Below are 10,230 nucleotides of genomic sequence, written 5' to 3'. Positions count from 1 at the left end.
CTTTCTTCAACTGTAAGAGCCCCTTGCCTGACTGCTACAAGGGACATCTTCCATGACAGTCCAGGTGTGAAGCCATTTCAAACCTTTCCAAGCCAAGACATCTTCACTATTCCTCATTGTGAGCACAAGGGAGCATCTGTTTCACATCAAAACCAACAAACCACATCTGTACCGCGACTGCTCATCAAATTTGGTCAGGATTCGACCTCCTTATTTTGTTAAGCTATTACATGTTTTAGTTAGGTCTTCTCATGCTGAGCTTAACAATGTTTGTGTTTTTAAAAATGGTTGAGTAATGATCGAGTTATGTTGAAATGAAGATGGATGGTTCAAACTTGTTTTGTTTGTTTCTTATTGTCCAGTTTGCTTTAGTGAAAAACATAGTTGGATTCATATTGCTTGTTGTTTGCTGATCATTTTGGTATATGCAATTGCTTTTTTTGGAGAAAAATTGGTTGGGTCGAATTTGAGAGGGATGAATGTTGTTTCCTGTAGCAGAAACCCTAGCCTTCCAATGCATTCTCCAGGATTTTCCTTTGTCTCACGTGTTACTGTACCCGCGCCCCAGAGCCAATCAAATCATTTCATTTTACTGGCCAAAACGCAGCGTTTAAGTTAGTGAACCATGGAATTACATTTATGCCATTCTTGTTTCATCATTTCATCTTATTTCTTCAATTATTTCATCAAATTTCCAAAATTCATAACTTGCTCATTTTTGATCCAAATTCAATGGGATTTTTTGTGTTGTGTTCATCATGATCTCTACTTTTTTATCATTATTTTTCCAGAATTTTTGGATGGGTGGTTTTTAAATGGCCTTAGGGTTTGTGACATGTGACCAAATTTTGTACACCTTGCCAAATCAATTGTGAAATGATGAGAATGTATCCAATGGCTCCCAAATTTTTTGTGCTTAAACTAGACACATTCATGGTGATTTTGGTGTAGAGTTTGTGAATTTATCATTGCCGGTTTGTGAGTTATGATTTTTTGAACTAGGGTGTGACAATTTGTGTCACACCATTGATGTGCAATTTCATGATTTTCATAGCCATGCTTCTTGACCTCCAATTGATCCCAAATTTTGCATGAACCTACTATTGTATGTCTAGTTTACATGTGAATTTTCTTGGAATTATTTGTGGCATTTCCTAATTGATTGAGATTTTCTCCCCTGCCTAGTCAATTGTTGACTTTGTGTGACACATGTTCCCATTTCATTTGTGAAATTCTCATACTTTATTAGATGGACATGAAATTTTACATGAGATAACTAGACATCCTCATCTTTGCCATGGTTTTAGCCCCATTCATTTATCATACACCATTCTTGACTTATGATTTTTCTAAGTTGATACATGTTTGGTTGACTTCATTGAGCATGTTCAAAATTGCTTTGACTTTCTGATTTTCATTGACTGCTTCCCACTTGTCCAAATGGGATGAAATTTGACATGCTTACCATGCTATGTGTTGTGATTGATCATGATTTATTTGGTGATTTTTGGAAATGTTTAAGATTGCTTTTGAGTTAAGTCTTTCTGTTGACTTCTATGAGCTTCTGTTTGCCATACTTTGACCTAAATGGTTCATGAAATGATGATGATGATTGATATGAATGTGAACCCAATTGGTTTTGTTTTCTAATTGTTTGAACATGATTTTGGATACTTACCCCTTGCTGTTTTGACTTTCTTAATCTCTTTTGACCCTAGGCTTGCCCTAGTGGTCCTGTTACTCACCTTTGAGCTTGTGTTTTCAGGTTGACCATCAAATGGCCATTAAGACCAATTCATTTGACTGAGCTTGCTCCAATATCATTGACTAACTTGTGTGTTTTGTAGGTGGCTTGGCTCACATGCCCTAAGCCTTGTGCCTTGCACATCCATGTGCCTCTAATTGACTGTTGGCCTCTGTTTCCTTTTACTTTGTTTGAAGTTGTATACTAACATCTGCTTGACTGTTTCAGGTGCTTTAGTTGCTTAGTTCCTTGTGAACTTTTTGCTTTGCTTTGCTTGTATAAGCAATTTGCATTGAGGTATGTCTCTTTGTCTTCATGTAGTCTGGAAGACCTGGCCTGTTACTTGGCCAGGCAACTGTCTGAAGTCCTCCTTAAGAGGCAATGTTTGTGACTGTTTACTTTTGTCCTTGCATAGAGTCAAAGACCTCCTAAGTGAAGAGGCAATTGGTGGAAGGTAGGGATATGCAATCTATCCCCCACTATTCAGTGTGTCATCTGCTTTGCTCACACCACTGTGTTGATGCATTTCAGATAAGAACCCAAGATCTTGTGCAATTGCACAGTTGAGTCAGTATCAAATGTGTAGAAGGGTTCCCACTTTCTGAACCCACACATTCTTGTCTTGAGCTCTCCCAGGCCAGGGATAAGAGCTGTGAGGTCTCATCCTCACTTCATCCTTTCATCTGCTTCACCTTAGCCCCTCTATGGCAAGGTTAAGAGCACCTTTTACCCTATTCCAGTTGGCCCTAGTGCCTAACCTTTTGCTTGAGCCTCTTGTATGCATATAGTGTGTGCTTCCTGTGATTGTGTTTGCCTGTTTGCTTTGCCTCTTTAAGTTTAGCTTAGTCTTGCCCTTGTGCAAGATAGGTTGTGCTTGACTTGCCCTTGTGCAAAGTCAAGTCTGTGTGGCTTACTTCCTGTGTGAGCCATGTTTGAGTTGTTTGGCCGAACTACGGCAACTCTGATTCTCATGTTCAGATGAGATACGTAGGCACAAGATGCGATGTCTTGTCGAGTTTGACTAACCACTAACACTAATTCTTTTCTCTCACCCCTGTTGTGATTGAGATATCCCCTTTCTCTTGCCCTAGTTGCAATTGAGACCTTGCTTTTTCCTGTGTCTGTCCAGGATAGGTTGGCCCTTGTGCCATTTAGCTAGAAACCTTAACTTAGGGATGATTTGCATGATAACATCTAGGCTCGAGTCGTAGTCTCCCTAGTTGTGTCTCCCTCTGTTATCTGGTTAGGCTAGTCCTTTATCCCTCTGTAGGGGAACTACATCGCCCTGATCTTCATGCCAGATGAAGTATGTAGGCAGGAGATTGAGCTGATCTCTCCGGGCGCCCTTTTTCTTTTTTGTGTGAGTTGTCTGACCTTTGCTAGGCTCGAGTCCTTGACTCCTTAGCATTTGCTGTCTGTCTGTTTGAGTGTGTTTGACAGTTATAGGCTGAGTCCCCGACTCCCTATCAACCTGTTGTGTTGTTGTGTGCTTGGAAGCCGATGTAAGTCCATCGAGTGGCAGTTAGGTTCCAGTGCGCGTGTGTTTTGGTTCGGATGCTGATGTAAGTCCAGTGATTGGCAGTCAGGCTCCATGTTTGCCTCTTTGTGTGCGTTTTGGTTCGGATGCTGATGTAAGTCCAGTGATTGGCATTCAGGCTCCACGTTTGCCTTTGCCTGTGTTTGTTTGTGTGCGTGTCAGCCGAGCTACGAATGCTCTGATTCTTCTTCGTCCAAGAAGATACGTATGCATAGGATGCGATATCCTAGCGAGCATGTGTCGTTTCCCCAGTCCGAACTACTTCGACTCTGATGTCTATGCCTGATAGACTAAGTAGGCCCAGGATGCGGTATCCTGCCGAGTCAGTTTCAGTCAGTTTCTTGTGTCTCTTTCAGCCAGTGTGTGTGTGTATGAGCAGTGTTTTAGCAACCAATATTCCTTTCTTTTGTGCGTGGATCCCGTAGAGTACTACGGATGCGTAGGGGTGCTAATACCTTCCCTTCGCATAACCGACTCCCGAACCCATTCTCTTTGGTCGCGAGACCAGGTTCTTTCCCAGGTTTACTCTGAGCGTTTCCTTTCCCTCTTTTGGGATAAATAACGCACGGTGGCGGCTCTGTTGTTTCTTTCTTTTCCCGCCGGTTTTTCGCGTGATGCGACAGCTTGAAATTAAAAGTTAGTCAAGTTAGTTGATTAGAAGTTAGTATTGCTTTTGCTTTTTTATTGTTTAAGTCATTCTTTGGAGAACACTCAACCCTCTATTCACAAGCATGGATCCTTGAACCAAGACATCTTCCAAAGGAAGGAAAAAAGGTCAAGTTTCCATACAATACCATGAAAGGGGGGAGACTTACAATCTCACTTACTAGAATGTTATGCTTTTGGGTCAAAATTTAGCGTTATGTTAAGCAATCGTAATTGGACTTATATAGAAGTCACAACTATTTAAGGTTGGGCAATAGAAATTTTAGTGCTAATGCATGTTAGAGATATGGTATAATGAACCATACTCCTAAAACATACCACACTTAAAAGAAAATGGCAAAAAGGTGGACCTAATCTCATCCATACTTATGTTGATTTTACAATCAACTAGCCTTAGGATATAAAGATATTATATGTCAAGAAAATGGATGAGATAGAATGGGATTGAAGATGAAGAGAGACGGGAAATAGAACAAACACAAATTGGTCATGGCAGGACTTTTATCAAATTAAAATCATTCATTCATTTTGGGAGATGAAATGTATATTTCATCAATCCACTAAATCCAATGATTTTAATCCAACAAAGTCAAATCAACATTGACCAAGGCCTAAGCAATAAAAGTCAAACTCAACAAGTCAATACAAATAGCTCTACACAATTTATTTCAATTAAACAAATTAAAAATCAATTAAAAATGCATTAAATCAAATTATGGTTGATCAAAATGCTAAAACCTCTTCAAAACACCAAATAAATGGCCAAAAGATTTATCATAGGTCAAATAAGGTCAAAGGACCTTGGAGAAAAAATTTCATTATTTTTGGAAGCTTAAAAGTATTTTTAAACAATTAAAAATATGCACAAAAACAATTAAATCATGAAAAATATTAATATTGATCCAAAAAGTAATTTTAACTCAGAAAATGAAAGATAAAAATATTTGAGAAATTTTGGTGAAAGTCCCATATTTTTTGGATCAATATTAAAATTAATATGAATTAATGAAAATAAGACAATAAAAATAAAAATCAGAAAATGCAAAAATACGTGGTAATCAGAGTGCGCGTTCCATGGTGAACCTTAGTCAATGTGCCTCGTGTGTGGTAATCAGTTTGGACGCTCAAGATTAAAACAAAATAAGAGGATCGTGTGGTCTGAAACACACCAACGCATCGCCGGAGCCAGAGCTCCGGTCTTCTTCTCCGGTGGACCTCACCGAACTGGTCCACCTTTAACCATCACCAAAATAAAAAAAGGAGGACATGAATTTAAAGTAAAAACGCTCAGGAGCTCGAATCTGGCCTCAATTTTACCTAACTTCAAGTATATAGAAAGATACAGGGAGTTGAATTTTGAGGATCATGATCTATGTTGCTTCGATTTGACCTCAAAGCAACTCAATCTTGTTGCCTACATTGGTAGGACTTAAGACAACCAAAAATCAAAAAGAATAGTGGAGAATTAAGTGAGAATCGAAGAGATGAAAAATTCAGAAATTCACCTTCACTGCAGGTTCAAATGGACACGATCGTGCTCTCAATTGTACTCGGTCTGGCTTCTGATGCTTGATAGAGTGGAAATGAATCAAAGAAGAAGGACTCTTGGAGTTTTGAATCTCAAAACAGTGGGAGATTCAAACTCGATTTTCAATGAAAATCCTCAATGTTATCCTTTGAATGTGGAGGTTTAGGGTTGTAGCTTCAAAGTTGGCGCGCAAGGGTCCTTAATTCTGAGTTGTTGGTTCTATGTGTTGGCAGCAACTTAAGTAAAACCTAGAGTGTTCATAAGTTGTCACAAGTGTTGTCTTGACAGATAACTTGTACCTGCAGGATGTTAAAATGTGAATTATGCAGGATTTTTACTGAGATGTCAGACCCGATGTCATGACATCTGTATACAGAACATTCAGTCTGAATGTTATGTATTGTGTGATTGCGTTTTTAATGCTAATCTATGTATGATTGATGAGATGATTGAACGCGCTATCAATCAGTAATTACAACTAGATTGACTTATTTTCCAAAGAGATATAATCAGCTGTCATGAGAAGATATGAATGGAAAATAGTTTTAGGGTTTTATGATTTCCAAGCCCAGCCAATTGCTTCTATATAAAGGACATGGAAAACCTGGTTTTAAACACAAGAAATAACGAACGAAATATTGAGAGAGAATAAGGGTTTTAGTCTTGTGTGGTCGTGTGAATTGTAAGCCATTCATTCATCCATAGATGATTGAATTGGACTAATTATTGAGTTGTAATTTGTCCACTCTAAGCTGTGAAGCATGAGTGTGTGTTTACTTGATTGAAGCTTTTAAGTAAGATCAAGTATGTATCTTTGAAGAGTGTCTTTTTTTCATTGTAATTCTTGTTTTGTATCACTGTTGTGATTGAGGGGGAGTGAGTAGGATCTCGTATCTAAGAGTTCTTAGGTAGAAGTCACACGGGTAAAGATTAGGTGAAAAGACTGTAGCTTGAAGTTGTTTACTCAGAGTCTTTGAATTGATTATGTTTAGTCGATTTCCTTCCTGGCTTGGTAGCCCCCAGACGTAGGTGAGTTTGCAACGAACTGGGTTAACAATTGCTTGTGTCTCTTGCATTACTGTTCTTTATCTTTTATCCTGTTTGTATTGTTCAGATATTAGTGTCGTGACATTACCTTCCACATCTCATATCTGATACCATAATTTGAATTGGTATCAGAGCAGGCATCCTGCTCTGGTTCTGGGTGAGATTTAGGGACGTTACTTTCTGGTACTATCATAGAGACGGAGGATCTGTTCACAGACCACCTATTCTGGATGGATCTAACTATGACTACTGGAAACCTCGAATGGTAGCCTTCCTAAAATCTTTGGATAATAAGGCTTGGAAGGTTGTTTTAACAAGCTTGGAACATCCAGTTATTACTAAGGATGGATAAGCTACAAGTGATAAGAAGGCTGAGGAACAATGGACCAAGGAGGAGGATGATCTATCCCTTGGGAACTCTAAAGCATTGAATGCTATATTCAATGGATTAGATAAGAATATCTTCAGATTGGTAAACAATTGTGAGGTGGCTAAAGATGCTTGGAACATTCTCAAAACCACTCATGAAGGCACCTCTAGAGTGAAGATGTCTAGACTGCAGCTACTCACTACCAAGTTTGAAAATTTAAGGATGAAAGAAGATGAAAGTATTCATGAATTTCATATGAATATCCTTGAAATTGCTAATGCCTCAAGAGCCCTGGGTGAGAAGATGTCAGATGAAAAACTAGTGAGGAAAATACTCAGGTCACTTCCTAAGAGATTTGCCATGAAAGTGACCACCATAGAAGAGTCTCAAGACATTTCCAATATGAGAGTTGATGAGCTAATTGGATCCCTCCAAACATTTGAGATGTGAATGTGTGATGGATCTGAAAAGAAAGTCAAAAGCATAACCTTCATGTCAAACACTGAAGAGAAAGAGGAAGAAAGTGGTCAAGATACTGATGAAGATCTGGAAAATGATGTAGCATTACTGGGAAGACAGTTCAACAGACTTCTGAAAAAGATGGATGTAAGGTCAAAGTCTAATGTCAAGAATATCTCATCTGACATCAGTAAGTCCAATAATGCTGGAAGAAGAACAAGATCGGATGAAAAGACCAAAGAAGGAAAAGGAGTACAGTGCCATGAATGTGATGGGTATGGACATATTAGAGCTGAATGTGGAACCTACCTCAAGAAACAGAAGAAGAGTCTTGCTGCTACTTGGTCTGATGAAAGTGAAACAGAAGAGTCAGCAAATCTTATGACTGCATTGACTGGAAGATGGGGTTCTGATGAAGACTCAAGTGATGATGAAGTAACCTTTGAAGAGTTAGCCACAACCTACAGAAAGTTGTGTCACAGAAGTGAAGAAGTGTGTCAACAAGTTGAAAGTCAGAAGAAAGTGATAACACAACTAGAGAATGAGAAGGTAGAACACTTGGAAACCATCTCTAAGTTAAAGACTGAAGTAGTGTTCTTGAATTCCAAACTGGATGAGATGACAAAGTATGTTAGAATGCTAAATAATGGATCTGACACCTTAGACAAAATTCTCCAGACTGGACAAATGGCAGGAGACAAGTCTGGCATTGGGTTCAATGAATCCAAACCTGAGTGTAGTCACACTGGTAGCAAACCAAAATCCAAACCTGAGTGCAGTCACACTGGTAGCAAACCAAAGATGTCACATCATATGTCACAACATCATAAAGGAAGATAGCATAAAGGGAAACATCAAAGATGGAGATGTCATTACTGTGGAAAATTTGGCCACATAAAACCATTCTGCTATAAGTTGTATGGCTATCCTAGTCCTTCTCATCATCAACCTAGACCCAAGCATCACATACCTGTCAACAGAAAACAATGGGTTCCTAAGACTAGTGTTACAAACCTGATAGCTCACACTTCCTTCAGAGTTTCATCCAAAGAAGACTGGTATTTTGGCAGTGGGTGCTCCAGAGACATGACTGGAAACAAAAACCTGCTAACTGACCTTCATCCTCATGCCACAAGCTATATAACCTTTGGTGATGGAGCAAAGGGTGAAATAAAGGGGATTGGTAAGCTTAACTGTCCTGGAGTCCCTAACCTTGACAATGTCCAACTGGTTAAGGGACTGACTGCAAACCTAATAAGCATCAGTCAACTATGTGACCAAGGTCTAACTGTAAACTTCACAAAAACTGAATGTCTGATTACTAATAAAGAAAATGAAGTAATCATGAAAGGAGTCAGGTCTAAGGACAACTGCTATATGTGGAGTTCTCAAGAAACTGGTTATTCATCAATGTGTACTCTAGCCAAAAAAGAAGAAGTGAAGATATGGCATCAATGATTGGGCCATCTGCATCTTAAAGGGATGAAGAGGATTATATCTCTTTAAGCTGTTAGAGGAATTCCCAACTTGAAGGTTGATGAAGGAAGAGTTTGTGCGGAATGTCAGATTAGAAAACAGACAAAGATGTCACATCAGAAGCTTAGACATGACACCACTTCCAGAGTGCTGGAACTTCTCCATATGGATTTGATGGGACCCATGCAGGTGGAATGTCTTGGTGGGAAGAAGTATGCTTATGTAGTGGTGGATGACTTCTCCAGATACACCTGGGTCAATTTTATAAGAGAAAAATCTGATGTATTTGAAGTCTTCAAAGATCTTTGTCTAAGACTTCAAAGAGAAAAAGAAAGTCAAGTTATCAAAATCAGAAGTGATCATGGAAAGGAATTTGAGAACAACAAATTTGCTGAATTCTGTGCATCATAAGGAATTAGTCACGAGTTCTCATCTCCCATTACTCCCCAGTGTCGCATTACGCGAAAAACCGGCGGGAAAACAAGAACAACAGAGCCGCCACCGTGCGTTATTTATCCCAAAAGAGGGAAAGGAAACGCTCAGAGTAAACCTAGGAAAAGACATGGTCTCGCGACCAAAGAGAATGGGATCGGGAGTCGGTTATGCGAAGGGAAGGTATTAGCACCCCTACGCATCCGTCGTACTCGACGGGATCCACGCACAATAGGAAGGAAAAATGGTTGCTATAAACACTGCTCACACACACACACACACTGGCTGAAAGAGACACAAGAAAACAGACTGAAACTGACTCGGCAGGATATTGCATCCTGGGCCTACTTAGTCTATCAGGCATAGACATCAGAGTCGAAGTAGTTCGGACTGGGGAAACGACACATGCTCGCTAGGATATTGCATCCTATGCATACGTATCTCCTTTGGACGAAGGAGAATCAGAGCATTCGTAGCTCGGCTGACACGCACACAAACAAACACAGGCAAAGGCAAACATGGAGCCCGAATGCCAATCACTGGACTTACATCAGCATCCAAACCAGAACACATACAAGAAGGCAAACATGGAGCCTGAATTCCAATCACTGGACTTACATCAGCATCCGAACCAAAACACACACCAGGGGTGGTTAAGACACAAAGGGTTGAAAAGAAAAAGGGCGCCCGGAGAGATCAGCTCATCTCCTGCCTACGTACCTCATCTGGTATGAGGATCAGGGCGACGTAGTTCCCATACGCAGGGACACAGGACTAGCCTAACCAGACAACAGAGGGAGACACAACTAGGGAGACTACGACTCGAGCCTAGATGTTATCATGCAAAATCGTCCCTAAGTTAAGGTTTCTAGCTAACTTGCACAGGAAGCAAGCCTATCCTAAACGTGACTTGCACAGGAAGCAAGCCACACCTAACTTGCACGGGAAGCAAGTCTAAACTAAACCTAACT

Source organism: Lathyrus oleraceus, chromosome 6 (genome assembly GCF_024323335.1).
Source record: "Lathyrus oleraceus cultivar Zhongwan6 chromosome 6, CAAS_Psat_ZW6_1.0, whole genome shotgun sequence".
Taxonomy (NCBI): Eukaryota; Viridiplantae; Streptophyta; class Magnoliopsida; order Fabales; family Fabaceae; genus Lathyrus; species Lathyrus oleraceus.
The sequence above is the reverse complement of the archived record's forward strand: the minus strand, read 5'-3'. Positions refer to the sequence as shown.